Here is a 19438-nt window from a genome sequence, read left to right on the forward strand (position 1 = left end):
TATATATCACTCCACCACTAAGGGACAACCTAGCCCTATGACTCAGCAGAAGTAGACTGTATATGCAATACTACATGGAGACTGTGGTGGATTGCCAATTGATGGTCAGTTTGCTACATCCAATAACGTGGTACTGGGTGTGGGAGACCCACCTGAGCATTTTTGCCAGAAGTATAAGAGGAAGAACTAGAGACACTGTTGGGAAGCTGCTGAGGAAGCTGTTGGAGTCATTGGAAGATGCTGGTCCTCCTGGACTGTTCCACTCGGTGACCTTGTCATGCTGGCTTTCTCAGTGAACTTGGCTGTTCTCATTGGAGAAGGAGTTCAGGACCTCATTGTCACTGAGAATGACCGTGATTTTCTTTGGAAGTATTCTGTATGGTCCTCACCCTGAACATCGCTTTCTGGCTCCAGAAGGGAAGATGATACATTGCTCAGTCTCCTAGAGAAGCTTGTCAATTGGTTCTCCTGATGGGAAATCAGCTTTCGTCATCCTCAGAGGAGCTCAGGACCTCACTGTCACTGAGGATGGCAGTGGTATTTTTTGGGGGAGCTCTGGTTCTTACTTTAAGCATTGCTTCCTTTCTCCAGTGCAAATCCCTCAGCCTGCTGGCACAGATCCTTCATCCCACCAGCTTCCACCACTGACTTTTGAACCTTTTCAGTGCAGACCCATGAAATGGGCATGCATGAGAAATTGCTATGGGCTCTAGTCCAACTGTAGTTGGACTTGTGAAAGGCATTGTTATGGGTTCTAGGTTTTCAGCTGGACTCATGCAGGATATTAGGATCCAGGCCTCCAGCTGGATTCTTTAGTCTTTAGTGTGTGGACTGATTTCCTGCACTTTTTGTATATTACTCTTTGGGCAACTCATTATAAAATAATCTTATAAAATGTGTCCTGCATTGTATTGTTTCCCCTTGCAAAACCCCAAACTATGACAGAGATGGAATTAGAACAATTCTTTAGAGCTCATCCTCATTTAAGTGAAAATACTTTCAAGTAGAACTAGCCATAAGTAAATTGTAAGATGTCAGGGCCTTAACTCAACAGGATCTTTTTTCTGCTTGCTGAACAGTCCTGGTAAGTAGGCTCACTTCCTTTGGGTATGGCCCAAGAGCCTGTGGTCCTGCCGTGTCATGGCTCCTCCATCCAGGAGGACCTCAGCATGCTCAGAAAATGGGGTCACCAGCTAGAGCAGAACATATAGTGTCACTTGAGAGGTTCTAATTGACCTGACTTCCTCAGATTTCATTCTGGAGAGCTCAGCCATATGGCTGTGTCTAATTTCAAAGGCTGGGAAGTGTGGGCCTGGGCCGGGCAGCTACTTCCCATGGCAGTTATACACTGAGAAAGAGCACAAGTGTTTCTGTGAGTGGCTAGCTGAGTCAGCCACAGGAAGCAAAGCATGGAGGACGTCATCCCAAATGTATTTCTTCTGCGGCACAAAGTGAGGGAAGAGGCAGGATCTAAATCTGAAGCTAGGAAAGAGAGGAATCTTCACCTTGTCCCTTCAGTATGGACAAGATCTGGTGTTGGCGTGGTTAGCATCCATTTGAGGGGGAATCCTAGATGTTCCTCCTCCGAAGGTATAGATGTCCTGCACAAATGGTCACTGTTTATGATGTTTCAGCTTAATAATTTCTCAGTTTTACAGTGATCTAAAAACCATATATACTCACTAGAAACCTTGCTGTGTATTTTGAATTTGGATCCTTTCTTAGGCTATGATGTGGGGTTTCATCTCCTCCATTGCTGCTGGGAAGCAGCAGTGAGCTACAGCTCCCAGGTGGCCAGGAGATCCCAAGAGCAAACAGTTGACACTGCTGTGTGATGTGTCATTAAGTGTGATGCTCAGTAAATAGGCACATTAAATGCAGTTTTCACTTAAAATATTTTAAATGTATATGACTGGCTGTTTGGCCTATAACTCCATCATAAGTCAGAGTATCTGCATTTGAAATGCTATTCTGAATTTTCACCTCTGCCCTTCCTCCTTAGGGGACCACACACTCTTCATGTGATAGTCAGGGTATGCAGAGCCAGCTGGGTAGTAATGCCCTGCACATCTTGAGCCTTCCATCTCTGGTCATCATTTAGTAGAGCTTGGTTAGACGGGCAAGTGCACTAAATGCATCGAATACTACCTCTCAGAATTAAGAATGGCATTCACAGACACTTCCTTGCTCCACGTTGCTAGCTAACATTTCATGGGGTAAGGCTCTGGCTGACCTGTTTCAGCACATGTCCAGGTACTCAGAAAGTCATTTGGGGCTAAGAGTGGAACTGAGGATGAACAGGCTCTAAAGAGGCTGATTTCGCAGAAATTGGTGCTGAATCCTGGCATTCTAGCTTCTACTTCTGTCTTCCAGGAAACTCCAGTTTCATGAGATCCCTTTGTTATCCCCCTCATCCCAAGAGATGACCTTATTAAATACAACTGATATAGGTGTTAGTTCTTTTTTTTTTCAATAATTCTTTTGAGAAACAAATAGCAATGAGAGAGTTTCAATCCGACTAGTAGGACAGTTTCAATAATTAATACATTGCATATTGTTCTCTTAGTGGTTATTCATTGTACAAGATGCAGACTTGATATCCTGTTTACAAACACTATTAGAACAAATCTTTCTTTTCATTGAATTAAGAGAATGTAGCTGTATATCTATCCTATTTTGAATATACAGATACAAAATGGTAGTTCATTTGTATCCCCTTTTTTTCTTTAGTTTTGTCAGAGAAGGGTATTCCATTGTCATTTAAATATTATACATGCATGAATTCAGTAAAATATTCCAAGATAGTCCAGTAGCCCATAATAGTAGTGAATTTTCTGTAAGGCTGACAAGGTCATAAGTTGTTGACTTGAGCCTTTCACAGCTCAGCATATTAATATGCCTTTACTTTTTATAATTCGTTTTTATATTTTTCTGCTGGATGGTTAAGACAAAGATAAAGCAGGACCTCTATAACAAGAAATGTAGCTTTTGTATCTGTTATGGTCAGCCAAGTCCCCTCAGGATTTATCCTGAAACCCTATACACAGTTTGTATACACTTTGTCAGTGTCATCCATGTGGATGAGTCACGGCCATTGCTTTACCAATTTGCTCTCTGTGAAAGCCTGAGAGAATATTTTCTCTCCATGTGAGTCTCCTTAGGCACACTCTACATCATTGATCACTTTCCTCTGTGGCCCTATAGTCTCCTTGATCAGAAAAATTTGGGACACAACTGAGTTACATGATGGTACAGTACAGGTTCTCCTATGTCCTGAGTCTTCCCTGACCTTGAAAAGCTAGGACCAAAATGTTGGCTCTCCTTGTGGCCCTCCTTTTTCTCTAATTTTTGATCTACAAACTTAGGTTGTTAACCCACCAGAAAACAAGTTTGTTGTTATTACCCTACAAACTAGGCAGTTGAGCTTAACCTCACTATCTTTCTGAATATCAAACATCTTAGGCATAACATGGAACAGGTATTTTTCATCAAATATTGATAGGTTAAACTGTAAGTATCTATGGAATATGAAGAAAAAAATTTAAAAACTTAAAATATATTTTAAAAATAGGAATAAACAGTTACATATTTTTACACAAAGTTTAGAAAACTAACCATACACAGCATTGTAGCAGGACAGTCCCACAACACCCTTTTTCCTGTCTCTTGCCTTCATTAGCCACCTCCTTCTTTTTTAAACAAACATCTACCTGAGAGACAGTATGGAAGCAGACGGTGTGTAATGACAAGCAGCACGTTTTCAGAAGACCAGAATGACAGGCACTACAAGCATGACCCAACTACTATACATTGCTATCTTCGGTGCAGTTTCTTAGTTCACAGATATCAGCATATATACTTAGTCAGGGTGAGAATTCCACCAATTAACTGCTAGTTTCTAAAACCTACTGAAGATTATCAGGCTTGTTGCCTTATCCATCTTGTATAAATGAATGTATGGCTTTGCCCCTGTCATGTTTCCTAGCTTTTTTCCATGCTTTCTCTTCATTGTCTAATCCTCAAGTTCTTGCTTTCCTTTTAATTGTGTTATACCTTTCTATTTGTATTTCTTCTTCTATAGACTAGAAAGACTATATGATATTTACAGATGTGGGTCTGTTTTTTTTCACTTATGAGTATATCTTCAAGTGGCATCCACTTAAATAAGAAGGCTTCGAGCTTACCATTCTTTATAGCTGAGTAATACTCCATTGTATAAAAATACCACTTTTTTCATCCATTCCTCAGGTGATGGGCATCTTGGTTCTTTCCAAGATTTGGCTATCACAAATTGTGCTGCTGTAAACATAGGCACACGTATATCACTATGATATGATGTTTTCAGTTCCTCCGGGAAATTTTCCAGTAGAGGAATAGCTGCTTTGAATGGGATTTCCAGTCCTAGTTTTTTTAAGAAGTCTCCACACTGATTTCCATAATGGTTGCACCAGTCTACATTCCCACCAGCAGTGGAGAAGGGTTCCTTTTTCTCCACAGCCTCTCCAACATTTGTTGTTGGGTGATTTCTTTATGATGACATTCTTTCTGGGGTGAGATGATATCTCAGTGTTGTTTTAATTTGCATTTCATGGATGGCTAGTGATGCGGAGTATTTTGTCATATATTTATTGCTCCTTTAATTTTGTCCTCTGAGAATTTTGTGTTCACCTCAGATGCCCATTTCTGGACAGGGTCTTTAAATTTTAGGGCCCTAGTGTTTTTTAGTTCTTTATAAATTCTAGAGAGCAGACCTTTGTCTGAGTGCTTATTTGTCAAGATTTTTTCCAAATTTGTGGGTTGTCTTTTCACTTTGTTGGTAATTTCATTTTATGTGCAAAAACTTCTCAAGAAGAGGAGGTCCCAGTTGTTAATTCTTTCAAGTATTAATTGTGCAATTTGATTTTTGTTCATGGATTCTTTGCCTACCCCTTTGTCTTCAAGAGTTCCTCCTACTTTCTCTTCCAGCAGACTTAGTGTTTCTGTTTTAATATTTAGATCTTTAATCCATTTTGACTTTAGCTTAGTGCTTGGTGATAGACTTGGGTCAAGTTTTAGTTTTTTGGCATATAGAGAGCCAGTTTTTCCAGCACCATTTGTTAAAGAGGCTATCTTTCTTCCAGTGAGCATGTTTGGCCCCTTTGTCAAAGATAAGATGGCTGAGTGTGTTCATAGGGGCTTCTGCATCTTCTAATCTATTCCATTGATCCTCAGGTCTGTTTTGTTGCCAGTACCATGCTGATTTTATCACAGTAGCCTTGTAGTATAATTTCAAGTCAGGAATTGTAATGCCTCCTGCCTTGTCATTGTTGCCCAGGATTGCCTTTGCTATTCTAGGTTTTCTGGTTCTAAATAAATTTTAGGAACGATTTCTCTAGATCTGTGAAGTATGTTGGTGGTAGTCTGATAGGAATTGTATTTAATCAGTACAGCAATTTTGGGAGTATGGCCATTTTCACAATGTTTGTTCTTCCTATCCAGGAGCATGGAATATCTTTCCATTTTCTGAAATCCTCTACGATCTCTTTTTTCAGAGTACTGTAATTTTCCTTGAAAAGATCTTTGACTTCTTTAGTTAGATTAATTCCAAGGTATTTCATTTTCCTTGGTGCTATTGTAAAAGGTATTGTTTCTATAATTTCCCTCTCAGTGTGTTTGTTGGCTGTGTAGAGAAATGCTATTGACTTTTGGGTATTGACTTTGTAACCTGTTATGCTACTGAATTTGTCTATCAATTCTAGTAGCTTCTTGGTGGAATTTTTTGGGTCTTCCAAGTAAAGTATCATGTCATCTGCAAACAATGACAATTTAACTTCTTCTTTACCTATTCTTATTCCCTTTATTTCTCTCTCTTGTCTAATGGCTCTAAGTAATGATTCCAGAACTATATTGAATAGGAGGGGTGATAGAGGACATCCTTGTCTTGTACCAGATTTGAGAGGAAAGGATTTCTGTTTTTCCCCATTTAGAATTATGTTAGCCATTGGGTTGTCATAAATGGCTTTTATCAGATTGAAGCAGAGGCCATGTATTCCAATGTTCTGTAGGACTTTGAACATGAGTGAGTGTTGGACTTTGTCAAAAGCCTTTTCTACATCAATGGAGATGATCAAGTGGTTTTTAGTTTTCACTCTATTGATATAGTGTAGTACATTTATAGATTTTCAAATATTGAACCATCCTTGCATCCCTGGGATGAATCCTACCTGGTCATGGTGCATGATCTTCTTGATGATTTGCTGTATTCTATTTGCTAGGATTTTAGTGAGAATTTTTGCATCAGTGTTCATGAGGGAGATTGGCCTTAGTTCTCTTTTTTAGTTGCATCTTTCCCTGGTTTTGGTATCAGTATAATACTTGCCTCCAGGAATGATTTTGTGAGGATCGCTTCCTTTTCAATTTCATTGAAGAGTTTGAGGAGTATAAGGATTATATCTTTCATAAATTTCTTGTAGAATTCAGCTGTGAATCCACCAGGACCTGGACTTTTCTTTGTCGGTAGTTTTTTTTTTTTTATTACATTTTATATTTCATTCGCTGTCATTGGGTTATTGATAGTTGTTATATCTTCTTGATGCAGTTTTGTTAATTTGTACCTTTCTAGGAATCTGTCCATTTCATCTGTGTCTTCTATGCTGTGAGAGTAAAGATTCTCAAAGTAGCTATTATTAATCTTCTGAATTTCTACCGGGTCTGTGGTAATTATACCCTTTTCATTCCTTATTGTATTTGAATTTTTTCTTTCCTCTTTTTGATGAGGATAGTTAGGGGCTTATCGAGTTTATTTAATCTTTCAAAGAACCAGCTTTTTGATTCATTCTTTGAACTGTTTTCTTCGTCTCAATTGAATTAATTTCTGCTCTAATCTTTATTATTTCTTCCTATCTTTAGGCTTTGGGTTTGGTTTGCTCTTTCCTTTTCTAGATTTTGGAGGTGCAGTATTAGGGTGTTTATTTGTCCCCATTCTGTTTTCCTTATGTGTGAATTCACAGCTATAAATTTCCCACTACAACTGCTTTCATTGCATCACATAAATTCTGATAAGTTGTGTTTGAATTTTCATTAAATTGTAGATATTGTTGAATTTATTGTTTAATTTCGTCTTTGACCCCTTGATGGATGTGTAGGGTGTTGTTTAATTTCCATGTATTTAGGGTTTTTTTCTGGTTTCTTTTGTCATTTATTTCCAGTTTCATTGCACTGTGGCCAGATAATATGCATGGAATTAATTTTTGTTTTCTTGCATATACTTAAGTGTGACCTATGGACTAGTATGTGGTCTATTTTAGAAAATGATCCATGTGCAGCTAAAAACAACCATGTATTCAGCTGTGGTTGGGTGGAACACTTTGTATTATGTCCACTAAGTCCAATTGTTCCAAGCTCTGGTTCAGTTCTGCTACTTCTTTGCTAATTTTTTGTCTGGTTGGCCTATCTTTTTGGAATAAGAGGGTGTTAAAGTCTCCTGTGAAGACTGTGGTATTTGATGTTAGATTTTTTATGTCCATTAAGATTCGTCTTATATAGTTGGGTGCTCCCGTTTTTGGAATGTTAGTTCTTTGTAGCTTACAAGTCTCTAAAATTCCTTTCTTCCTGGTTGCTGATGCCTACTTCCTGGAGGAAAATAAACATGACTATGGATTCCATATTTACATAAAGCCTTCTTATGGCATGTATTTCCAAGCACCAGGAATAGGAGTGACTGAATTTTTGTGTTTAAAATGAATTTCTTACATATAGCATATAATCAGCTCTCGCTGTGTGATCCAGGCTTGCAAGTGCTGTGTTTTAACTGGATATTTTATTTTATTTTTTTTTAATTTTTTTTTTTTATTTATTTGTGTGTGTGTGTGTGTGTATGTGCGTGCGTGGCCAGCTCAGCCCACCAGGGGGCGGGGCTGGCTGGCATGTGGTGCTGGGGGACTGAACCGTGGCCCCCGTGCTTTTAGGTTGTTCCAAGTAGGTGCTTTAGACCACTGAGCCATCTCACCAGCCCTTAACTGGATATTTTAAACTACTTAACTGTAATGTAATTTTTACTTTGTTAGGTTTAAAACTATCAACTTGCTATTTATTTTCTGTCTGTCCAAATGTTTTTGGTTACTTCTTTTCTTTTCCTGTCTTCTTTTGGACAAAGTATGTTTCAGGATTTTATTCCATCTCTACTGTTGCTATCCTTCTTTGTTTTATATTTAGTGCTTACTCCAAGGTTTATAATACATGTTTTTAACTTATCAGTCTAGCTTCAAATAAGATACTATTTCATGTATAATTTATGAGCCTCACACTAGGTTACTTTCATTTCTACTTTATTGTCCTTTCTACTATAGTTGTCATACATTTGTCTTTCTCACACATATTAATTTCTGCTTTAGATATCTTTTACAGACACTTTAATAAGACTATATTTTATAGATCCATATGTATCATTTTTGGTATTCTTTGTTCTTTCATTATTGTAGATTGATCTAAATTTCCATATAATTGCATTTTTATTCTGCCTAAAGAACTCTCTAAATAATTGTCATTGTTCTTCTGACATTAAAATATTTTAGCATCTGATTTTCGGGGAAAAATATTTGTTTTTCTTCATTTTTGAAAGGTATTTTGCAATGTATATAATTCTAGTTTGACAGTTTTTCATTAGTAATTTTAAGATGCTGTCTTGTGCTGGCTATGGTGGTACACACACACCCACCTACAATCACAGCACTTGGGAGACTGAGGCAGAAAAATCATGAGTTCAAGGCCAGCCTGGACAACTTAGCAGGTCTGACGTCAGAGCTATATAGTGAGATCTTGCTTTAAAAAAGCAAAAACAAAATAGCCTCACTGTTGTCTACTTCGCATTATTTCCAGCAGGAAATCTTCTGTCATTCTTATCCGTACCCTTTTGTGCATTTTTTTTTTACTTGTGGCAACTTTTAAGGTTTTTCTTTTTATAACTAGTTTTAAGCAAATTTCATAAATGCACCCAGGTGTGGCTTTCTTGATATTTCCTCTGCTTGGGTTCATCGAAATTCTTGGTTGTAGCTTATGCTCATCAGCTAGGTCGGGAAATATTTACTTAACATTTCTTCAACTAAAGAAAATCCTCAATTTATGATTTTCAGGTTTACAAAGGTGTGAAAACAATAGCAGCCCATAAAAACTCAACTTCAAATTATGAATTTAGAGCTTTTCTGAGGCATGTGACAGGCAGTGTAATCCTCTCTCCTAATGGTGGGCGGTGGCCACGAACTGCAGTCACAGAGGCAAACAACCAATGCTCTACCTTGTGCTGTGTTACTAAACTCTGATGCCCAGGTTAGTTGGATTTGAATGTGTTTTTGACAAACATATTTGACTTTACATTGGGGCACATTGTGATGTCACCCACTTATAAACTGAAGAACACCTACATTCTATTTCTTCTTTCTTTTATCTTCTCTAGCACTTGCTGACGTGTGCGTCACTTTCTAGTGATTACTGATGTTCTTTCACCTTTGCCATGCTTATATAGTTCTTCATTTTTTACTTTGAGAAATTTTCTCACTATATTCCCAGGTTCACTTCATTATCCAACCTTGCGTTAATATCATTCATTGTAAGTTTCATTTGGGGCAGTGTTTTCTCTTTCTTGCAGGTCCAGTTAGTTATTTTTTAAGTTTTCATTTTACTTCTCACCATATTTATAATATTAAGATTCTTGACCATATGTATAAGATCTCTAACGGGTTTGTTAAGGTACTTTTTCTACTTTCTTCATCTGTATCATTTATGGGTCCATTTCTATTATAGATTCTACTTTTCTTGTTATGGGCCACATTTCATTGGTATTTTTCATGCCTATTAATAATTTTATTGGATACTTGACATTGTGAACTCTACATTTTCAGGTGCTGGATTGCATTATATACCTTCTTTTGTTCTGCCATGCAGTTAAGTAATTTCTAATGGGCTTGATCCCTCTGAATCTTTGCTTTTAACCTTTGCTATATCAAGGCCATGGAAGCCATTAATCTAGAACTAGTGAAGCTCTATTCAGACAGAACTCTGTCACACTGGTACCAATGCCCATTTATTCCAAGGTCACTCTGCTTTAGACCTGTACAATGTTATCTATTTCCAGTCTTATGTGACCTTGAAAATTTGTCATTCTTTCTAGTGATTCTTCCCTGAAGTTTTCTGCCATAATGTTCAGGGGACCTCTCTGCATATTTTGCCCTCTTTCTCTCCCCTTTTCTCCCTTACCCCATTCTTCTCAGGCTTCAATTTCTGGCTTTATTAGCACAACTGATGGATCATGTTTTGGTTTCTTTCCTTAGTAATGAACTTTAGGAATCACAAGATTAATTTACTTTCCTGCTCTATGGATCAGTCTTGTACTACCTGTTTAATGTTTGAAAACAGTTCTTTCATGTACAGACAGCCTTTCTGTTTACCAGTCAAAGCTTCTAGTATAGCCAACCATGGCTTCAGTGTACCACAGATCAAAACTATTTTAAAGAATTGCATATTTATTGAACATGTACACCATCCCCCCATCATTATTTCCTAGGCAATGCAGTACCACTATTTACATAACACTTACTTATTAGACATGAATAGTAATCCAGAGATGATTTAAAGTATACGGGAGGATTGTGTAAGTCATATGCAAATCCAGTGCCACTTTATATGAGGGGGTCACATAAGGATTTTGGTATTGGGGGGTAGCTTGGGAGCTGATCCCCCATGGACACCAGAGGGTGACTGTACACAGTCTGGTTTTCTACTTGTCACTGTGAGAGGAAAAATGTGGTACCAGTCACTCCTTTATAAATTCTATCCTGTATTTTGTATTGTGCTATTTATTTAGTTTTGCTATTGGTTATGGCTTGCCTTTTGCAAGATGCCTCTCATTACATTCAGGTGTGTAATGAAATTGGCCATTAATTGCTTTCACCTTACACCATCAGAAAGCAGTAGAAGGGGAGGCTCAGAGACCCAATTTTAGCTCAATAGGATGAATCACTCCAGTGCATTGGTTTAAGTGGCATCTTTAAATAGTTCGATTTTTTTTGCCTGGGTGAAAAAGTAATATACAGTCTTTCCAAGTTCTTCCATCTCCCTAAGGTGACTCTTACACTGCTCTGCCCCCTAAAAGACCCAGTTTTTACACAAAATGTCTAGCATTTTGTGTAATCACTTTCAAACCAATTGGGACTATTGGTCTCTACATCTTTCCAACCCCCTCTGAGACTGGATCTGAGTTTTGGAGCAGTGGTATATGTTTCCTGCCCCTGTGGCAGGCTCTCCAGCTACCCTGGGTATCTCTTCATAGGACATGCTGGATGTTCATTATTTTGTCCTTACCTGTGGGGGTTTGAAAAGCTGAAATCTGTTTTTTCCCTGCCTCAGCATCAGCTGTTTCTACTGCAGGCCCAAGGATATGAAAACTGATCCACCACCTCTGCCTCTCCTTAGGTTTAAGATGGGGAGATAGTAAAAGAAATTGTGAGCTCCTCCCTTATCAATATAGTCTAGCATTCTAGTCACATATTATAAATTTAATACTAACCCTTTCTTCTTGGACCTCTCTGATCATCTGCCCATCCTCCCCTTACATTGCCAAAAGCAAATTTAAAGACCATCTAAAGGTAAATTTATACAAAATGTATATTTGTGTATTTCAAAGTATTAATCACTCACATGTGATTTGTAAAACTTTGTTTTTAACTTTTTTTTTTTTTTTTTTTTTTTTTTGTACAGGGTCTACAGAGTCTTACCACATAGATCGGACTTGTAGTGTTCCTCCTGTTTTCAGCCTCCCAAGAGCTGGTATTACCAATCTGCGCCACCATGCCAAGTCTCAATGACCGTCTCAGTGAACCGCAGCGGTGGGGCCGACACAGCACTCTGAGGATGGAACCCTGGCCACTGCGCTCTGCCTAAGCAGGCGCTTTAGTCTGCTGAACTGTCTGGCTGGCCTGCTTTTAACTTTTTTTTAGTCTGAAATGTACTCTTTTGGACTTTCTTTACTAAGTTTCTAGAATCTTTGTTTTTCTATAAGGAAGTTGTCCTTCATCTCTTAGTAGAAAAGGTTTTCTTGCCTTTTGTTACTAATATTGAACTTTTTCTTTCTTTCAGCACCCTTGCTAGTAGCAGCTCAAGAATTTTTCTTATTATAAATTTGTATCAATTGGGATTTGGAAGTTATAAATCATGCTCTTAAGCTTGGTACAACAGTATTTCCCAACATGCCATGGGGTATGCACCTTGAGACCATAGTGAAGTGTAATAAATCCGACACGCCAACCTAAATAACACATGGTTACTCTTATATGAGAAACACAAAATATAAATAAAGAACAACATAAAAGAAAAATAATAGGAAGTGGGAAGGGAGATATTTTGCAAAAGCAAAGGGGACCAAGAGACAGAGAGATGGGAAAGGAGGGGAGGGAAGAGGATAAAAATGTATGAAGATGTGTTCTGTACATGGACCAACTCCCGATGAGGCACAAAATCACTGCATGCTGCAAACAAGTACCAATAAAAATTGAAAAGTAGAGTTGTTATTCATAACAAAGGAAATATGTAAATATGGTTAAAAATTTCAGGGTAAATTAAAATCAAATTAATATCTTATTGTCATTTTTAAATTGCTGTATTTGGTTTAGGGTCTCACTATGCAACTCGGACTTGTAGTGATCCTCCTGTTTCAGCTCCCTTGCTCTGGGATTGCAGGCATGTGCCACCATGCCAGCTCTCGATGATCAGCTCTGTGTAGCCAGGAGCAGGGCCTGCATGGCATGTGGTGCCCAGGTCCTTGAGCTTGCCAGACAGGCCCTTAGACTACTGAGCTAGCTCCCCAGCTCTTGTCTTTCTTATAATTTTTATTTATTTTTTATTAATTTTATTGAGAAACAAATAACAATGAGACAGTTTCAAAACCAATTAGTGGGGCAGTTTCAATAATTAATACATTGCATATTGTTGTCTTCATAGTGGTTATTCATAGTACAAGATGCAGACATGATATCCTGTCCAAACACTATTAGTACAAATCGTTCATGTATCTGTATATACAAAATAGTTAGGATACATATACAGCTACATTCTCTTAATTCAATGAGAAAATTCATTCTTATAATTTTTAATGTGCTATTGAATTTTAGGTTCTCAAAGGAAGAAATGCATACCATGCCAAATTTATTTAATCTTCTTCAGGGAAAATCAAAGAAAAGATTGTTCTATAAAAAAATGGGAAAATGTATCGATATTTAAATTTTTGTACCCATATTTATTTTTTATATATTTTATTTTATAAAAAAATAAAACCTCACAACAAAATAAGAGTGTAGGGCTGGCCAAATAACTCAATGGATTAAAGTGCCTGCAAGCAGGCTCAGGGACCAGGGGTTTGATCCCTGGGGCCTGCTATGTGGGCCCCACCTCCGGGACATGCTGAGATGGCAATTGAGACTGGGTGTGGTGGCGTGCACCTGTAATCTCAGCTCTTGGGAGGCTGTAAACAGGCAGATCACTACTAGTCCAATCTAGCAGTGAGACCCTGAGAACACCCTGTAGACCCTTCCCTAAAATACAAAAAAAAAAAAATCAAAAAAACAAGAGTGTAACAATAGTTAATGCACTGTATATCCTTATCTTTGTTTTGTTTTTAAATTTATTTGTATTTTTTATTTTTTGCAGTACTAGGGATTGAACTGAGGATCTTGTGCTTAATAGGCAAGCCCTTATTTTACTAGGCTACCTCCCCAGCCCTATCCTTATCTTTAAGGAGTTTATTCAGAATATAAGACACAGACAGAAAAGATCTTTCTTACAAAGAAGAAACAACCAGATAATAGCACAAACTTATACTTCTGTAAGTGTTAATGAGTAAGAGTACCTACTGCTGTCAGTTGTCAAATATCCCCTGAGGCCCCCTTTCCACCTTCCCCGAAAGCTCCAAAGCTGCTATCCACGGACCTCAGCCAGGTTCTCTGGGCATGAGAGCCTCCTTTGGGGACAGTCAGTGGTGAGCTCTGCAGGAGAGAGAGAGGGCATGAGGAAAGGCAGCCCTTTCCTGGTCCTCCTCCTGCAGGCTGGGGTGCTGTGTCCGCCTCAGGGGAGCAGCTCCTGCCGTGAGGCCTCTTCTACAAGCACTGTTGCACCTACAGCTCTCAGCAAGCTACAGCAAACTCCTCTGTCCCTTCCTCTTCCTCAGCCTAGGAGCTTGCCACAGCCTGAGCTGTTACCATTGCAGGATGTTTCGCCTTCTCTTGCTGGTTCCACAAAACCCTGTAGACAGATCGCACTACATCACGACTCCCTTAAACTTTCTGCAATCACACAGTTGGAGCATGTTCTCTCTCTTGTTGGTTGTCTGAGTCACTTAATATCTGCTGTGTAAAATATTCAAATTAACACATCTTTTCATTTTCCTTCCTCTTCTAACTCAAGTATTTGTGAGTTAATATGGAATTTTATGGCTTCCTATTATTGTGACTATTTCATGTTGAGCACTTTTCTTTTAATATATGCTAATGACACATTGCATTCATTTCTTCAAAATGCTTATGTTATTTAGAACAACTCTTGTTTAAGTGGTCATAAGGCTCACTTTTAGTACTTTTGTACCAAGATTTCTACACTCTTGAGTGTTTTACGTTGGTTAATCACTGTTACCTACAGCAGTTGTTAAAGTGAATATATGAGTTGTGTGTTTTCTAAGTCATTGCATATCTTAAAATATCATTCTGTTCCCTTCTCAGAACAATGATTTGGCTTGATATAGAATTCATGAATCACTGTCCTCTCCAGATCCTTTGGATGTTGCTTCCAATGCCTACTATATTTTAAGATTATGAAGAAATAGACCAAGGCTGACCCAATTTTTCTTCAGACCCAGTATGGCCATCCTGCTTCCTGTTGCTGTCAGCCCAGCCAACTTTTTTAGGAAAGAGTTTTGTTATTTCAGAAAACCCTCCTTCCTACACACACACACACACACACACACACACACACACACACACACACTAAGACCACAGAAATATCCTGCCTTCTGAAATTTCCTGCTTCAATCTTTCCTAGGATACTCGCAGAGTAATAATCTTCCAGTGTCACCAGTGGATCTCTAGCATACAATTATAAGCAACAGCCCTACCTTCTGAATATTCATTCACTTATTTACTATCAACATAAATTCAGTGGTTTAGAATTCATGACTGTACTTAATTATTTTAATTTTCATATCTCCCAAATCTGGCCCACAGAAGGCCTCCTAGTTGGAGACCGTCTCTTGAAACCCTGAGCTGTTCATTTCCAGTAAGAGGAAGCTGCAGAGAACCAGATACTTTGCTCAAGCGACCGCCTAGCCTAGCACCTACATCATTTTCCCTGTGTCCATTCCACACAGCCGTAAGATTTAGACATAAAAATGCAGTGCTCTCTGTATATTTTATAAACTCCAATGTACATATTCTTTCTAAACTCCAATGTACATATTCTTCTGTACACTGATTGCTACAAGTTTCCATATATACATATATGTATAGGTGTCTAAGTCAGAGAAATCTATAAGCAAATTTTAAAAATCCTGTTACCAGAAACCAACTTCTGATATATTGTACATCGTGCTTAATCAAACTCTATCAAAAATTAAGAACTTCACGGTTGGTGTTCAAGTGTGTGTGTGTGTGTGCACTCTCTTGCTGGGAAACCTCCAGAAAACCTGCTGGCCTTTAATGAAACCATAATGAAGATGACACTGTCAGCTGGTTATCAAAATTAGACTATCTTGAAAGTGGTTGGCTCTGGAATCACTAAGACCAGCAGAACACAGAAGAGGGCAAGGAGATGTGTGTATCTGAGCAGAACCCAAGTCCAACGTCTGACACCAGGCAGAATGTTCTGGCTTCCAACTCAGGGAGAACCATAGCAGGAGCAGCCCAGTGCCTGGGGTTGTTCCTGAGCACAACAGCTCTGCTAGGCCAGTAGAGCCCTATCACCTTCAGAACACCTCTGGGAATTCTCAGAGTAATGAAAAGCTCCCTTCCCCGTCCAACTATGTAACTATTTCTGTTTTCTTAAAAGCTTTTGCAGATGAGGTTCTGCTACAATACTGATACTCTACAGCATTCTGAAATGCCCAGAGTAAGGACCAGGGGGAGAAACACCAAACTAGAAGAAAAATTCAGTGGCGTTTTCCTCTACCTCTGGTGAGTGCTGTTGCTGAGAGTGGGGGACACTGTCTGCACGTGTGCAGCACGTGAGGGTCTCAGAGGACTTCAGTGCCACCCACAGAAATTCATGCTCCAGCCGTTTCTGGCCATTCAGCATGTGACACATGGCCATCGGAGGCAGCACCGAGTCCCCCAGCTCTGCCTTCCCCACCAGGCTGCCACATGTCACTGAAAGCTGCATTTCGCTCTCACACATTTTGCATAATCAGTTTCTATTCTGTCGTGTTCTCTCACACATGGTGCTCTGAGACTATTCTGGAAAACAGAGAATACTTTTCAGTTCAGATGAGTAGCATAATTTTACGCTGTGCTCTGCCTGTTTGGTAAATGAAGTCAATTACTCATATCTGTCAGAGGAAGAGAAAGACACATGCAGGCATGTGACCTGTTTTTAGATCCAGAAACTATCCCTTTGCTTCCATCATGCTGAAAATAGCAGCAACTCACATCATGGATCTGAGAGCTGATATTTGCATTCAGATTTCTAACTTCTAAAAAATCCACTGCATGTGTTTTCACAATCACTTCTGAATGTTTCCCCTCCGCTGAACAGATTCTGTATCCGACAAGCCACTCCCCAGTCAAAGTTCTAAAAGCAGCGCTTGCTCCGCGGCCTGGAGACCCGGTATTGCCGAGCGCTGGCTACCCCATCTGATGAAATCCTGTACTCTCTGAGCCTCAACTTCTGGAGCAGTAGCAATGGGAGCTTAATAGTCTCTTCCTTAAAGAACTGTTAGATTTTCTTGGCCACGTTCCCATCGCCGAGACAAAATACTTAAAACCAACCACTTAAAGAAAGGAAGGTTTATTTAAGAATCGTACTTTCACCACGTAGTCACTGACCCAAGTCAGAAACAGGACAGCAGAGAGCCAGGCAGAAGGAAACGGTGCTCAAACTGTGGCACCCAGGAAGCACACAGAGGAGCTGGACACAAGAACATCACTTCTGAGTCAGCCCCCAGGACCCGCCTCCAGCTGGGCCCCGCGTCATATAGCACATTGGCTGGCGAACCCCTTAATAGACGAATCCACTGGTGAGCACAACACACCATGATCCAGTTGCCTTCCTCACATGGGCTTTGGGGGTGACACTTTGCACTTAAACCACAATAGATTGTCCACTGTGCTCCCCTCAAACCATAAACCCATATAAATTATTTGTGATTTTTTAACAATCTATGTATGACCTCTCCTTACTTAAAGACCAAAGTCTAACCTGCCCCTTAAACAATTCCTACACAGAAATCTACTCAACTATATTTTGGGGAGGTTTCTCAAGGTTTTCACACGTCTCCCCAGGGTAAACCTTTCATTACCAGCATGCACCCGCCTTCTCTCTGGGAGTGGGGCGTGGCCAAAGGAGAAGAGCAAGGGAAGAGAAGCTCAGGACATTGGAAAAACGGGGCAGGAACTCTGGGTGAGTCCGCACAACTTAGATCTCAGTAAATACTGGAAATGTAGCTTGCTCACGGAACTCGGATGCACACGTGCATCTGAAGGGTGCCCCTATTCTTGGAAAATACGACCACAGCTGGAGTGAAGCCCACGGCGTTTCCCAGCTATGTGACTTCAAGGCCCTCGCTTACTTGCACGATGTTCTTTCTTCCCAGATAAAGTTTCCTTCTACTCAGGCAGTTGGAAAGGGTTCGCAGGGTAGAGGTAGCAATATGTATTTCAAAAAGTGTCAGAATGTTGACGGACCGTGCAAATGTGATTTTGTCGCTGTCGCGTGTTGGCGTCCTCTCAAATCTCATAAGTAGTGCTGTTGTCAGGGCAAGAGGAGAGGTGAACAGCCTAAGCCTACCTCCCCAGCTGATTTTCCCTAAGCTTGGAGAAATGGATGTCCTTGGTGGACGCAATCACCCATCCGCGGAGTCCTCACAGATGGTGGAAAACTCTTTCCACCTCCAGCTGGTGTGTGATCATTCAGGCTCTGTCTGTCGGTGTGGGGCTGTTTCTCTTCCTCTTCCTGCCCGCTGACTCCTTCCCAATCCTCTCAGTCCCCATTAGCACTCCTCGCTGAGGGAGGGCAGGAAGGAAGACATTGATTACCTCAAACAGGTCAATATGAGTCCTGTTAAAAGCTCACACTGGTGAAAGGGCACGTTAAATGAAATGCGGTTTGCAAGCACTTTCGACTTCATTCATCTGTGACCGGCCTTTTCCTTCAACAGAGCTGCAGATAACCAAAGATAGGTGAAACCAGGGCCCACTAGGAGAGACTCAACTTGTCCTGCAAAGATCCAAGAAGCAGTTTTGATATGTGTCTCCAGCAGTCCCTGCCCTATGGTTTCACTTCCTCCGCATTCAGTTTCCCTTAGCCAACTGTGGCCCAAGAATATTAAACAGAAAATTCCAGAAGCACAAAGTTCTTAAGTTTCAAATAACTTTTAGTGTGCTATATTAATTGTTCTGTTTTACCATTCATTATTATTGTTCACTCCTTGCCTACTAAGTTGAATTTCATTGCACCTCAGGAAACATACATGGGATCTGTAGGGTATGGGACAGTCGGAAGTTGCAGGCGTCCACGGGGAGATGTGGAACTTAGTCCCTGTGGATAAGGAGAGAGTCCTGTACCAAGACTGCAGGGCTGTTTGTCTGCACTCTGGATCCTAGAGTCATTCCAGCCAGGGAACAGCAGCTACAAGGACAGGGTAGTTGCACACCCTCTACACACTACAGCCAGCCGCCTTCATGACAGCAGCAGCAGGACCAAGGTGATGAGAAGTAGCCTGTCCCGCAAACCCAAATGGAGATGCTGCCTTCTTCCCCGAGTTGCATTCAGGAAGTAGACTTCCGAGATGCACCACTCCCTGAACACAGGCTGCCCGAACATCTGCAGGGAGACAAAGGAAAACATGGGAAAGAAACCCAGAGATGAATATTTTAGCAGAAGTGTGGGAAGAAGTACTCTGCAACTTGCAAACAGCCTTCTGTACCGCATGCCATAAATTAACACAATATAAATTTATACATATTTACACCACATAGTCTCTAACTATATAAATCCTCAATACTCAGACTTGTGGAGTAGGTGTAAGAGAACAGTCCATATGTTTATTCATGCTCTAAGGAGCTCTAGGGAACTTAGTGATTTTACACACACACACACTGCTCTCATATATATATATATATATATATATATATATATATATATATTACAGTTGAATCTGAATGTTTAAATCAAACTAATGCTTAAAGACAAAACTCTATTTTAGAAAATGTTG

The 19438-nt window shown here is 39.8% G+C and overlaps 1 long non-coding RNA gene across 1 annotated transcript; it reads right to left on the minus strand.

Moving 5' to 3' along the window:
• Positions 1-17372: 17372 nt before the first annotated feature.
• On the minus strand, positions 17373-19044 carry LOC111815893. The gene is made up of 2 exons (XR_002820519.1): positions 18789-19044; positions 17373-18227 (listed from the first exon to the last, which is right to left on the minus strand). It is a non-coding gene; the product is annotated as an uncharacterized LOC111815893 (long non-coding RNA).
• Between the last annotated feature and the right edge of the window lie 394 nt (positions 19045-19438).

This window comes from Octodon degus, unplaced genomic scaffold, assembly GCF_000260255.1.
Source record: "Octodon degus isolate 3935 unplaced genomic scaffold, OctDeg1.0 scaffold00023, whole genome shotgun sequence".
NCBI classification, from domain to species: Eukaryota; Metazoa; Chordata; class Mammalia; order Rodentia; family Octodontidae; genus Octodon; species Octodon degus.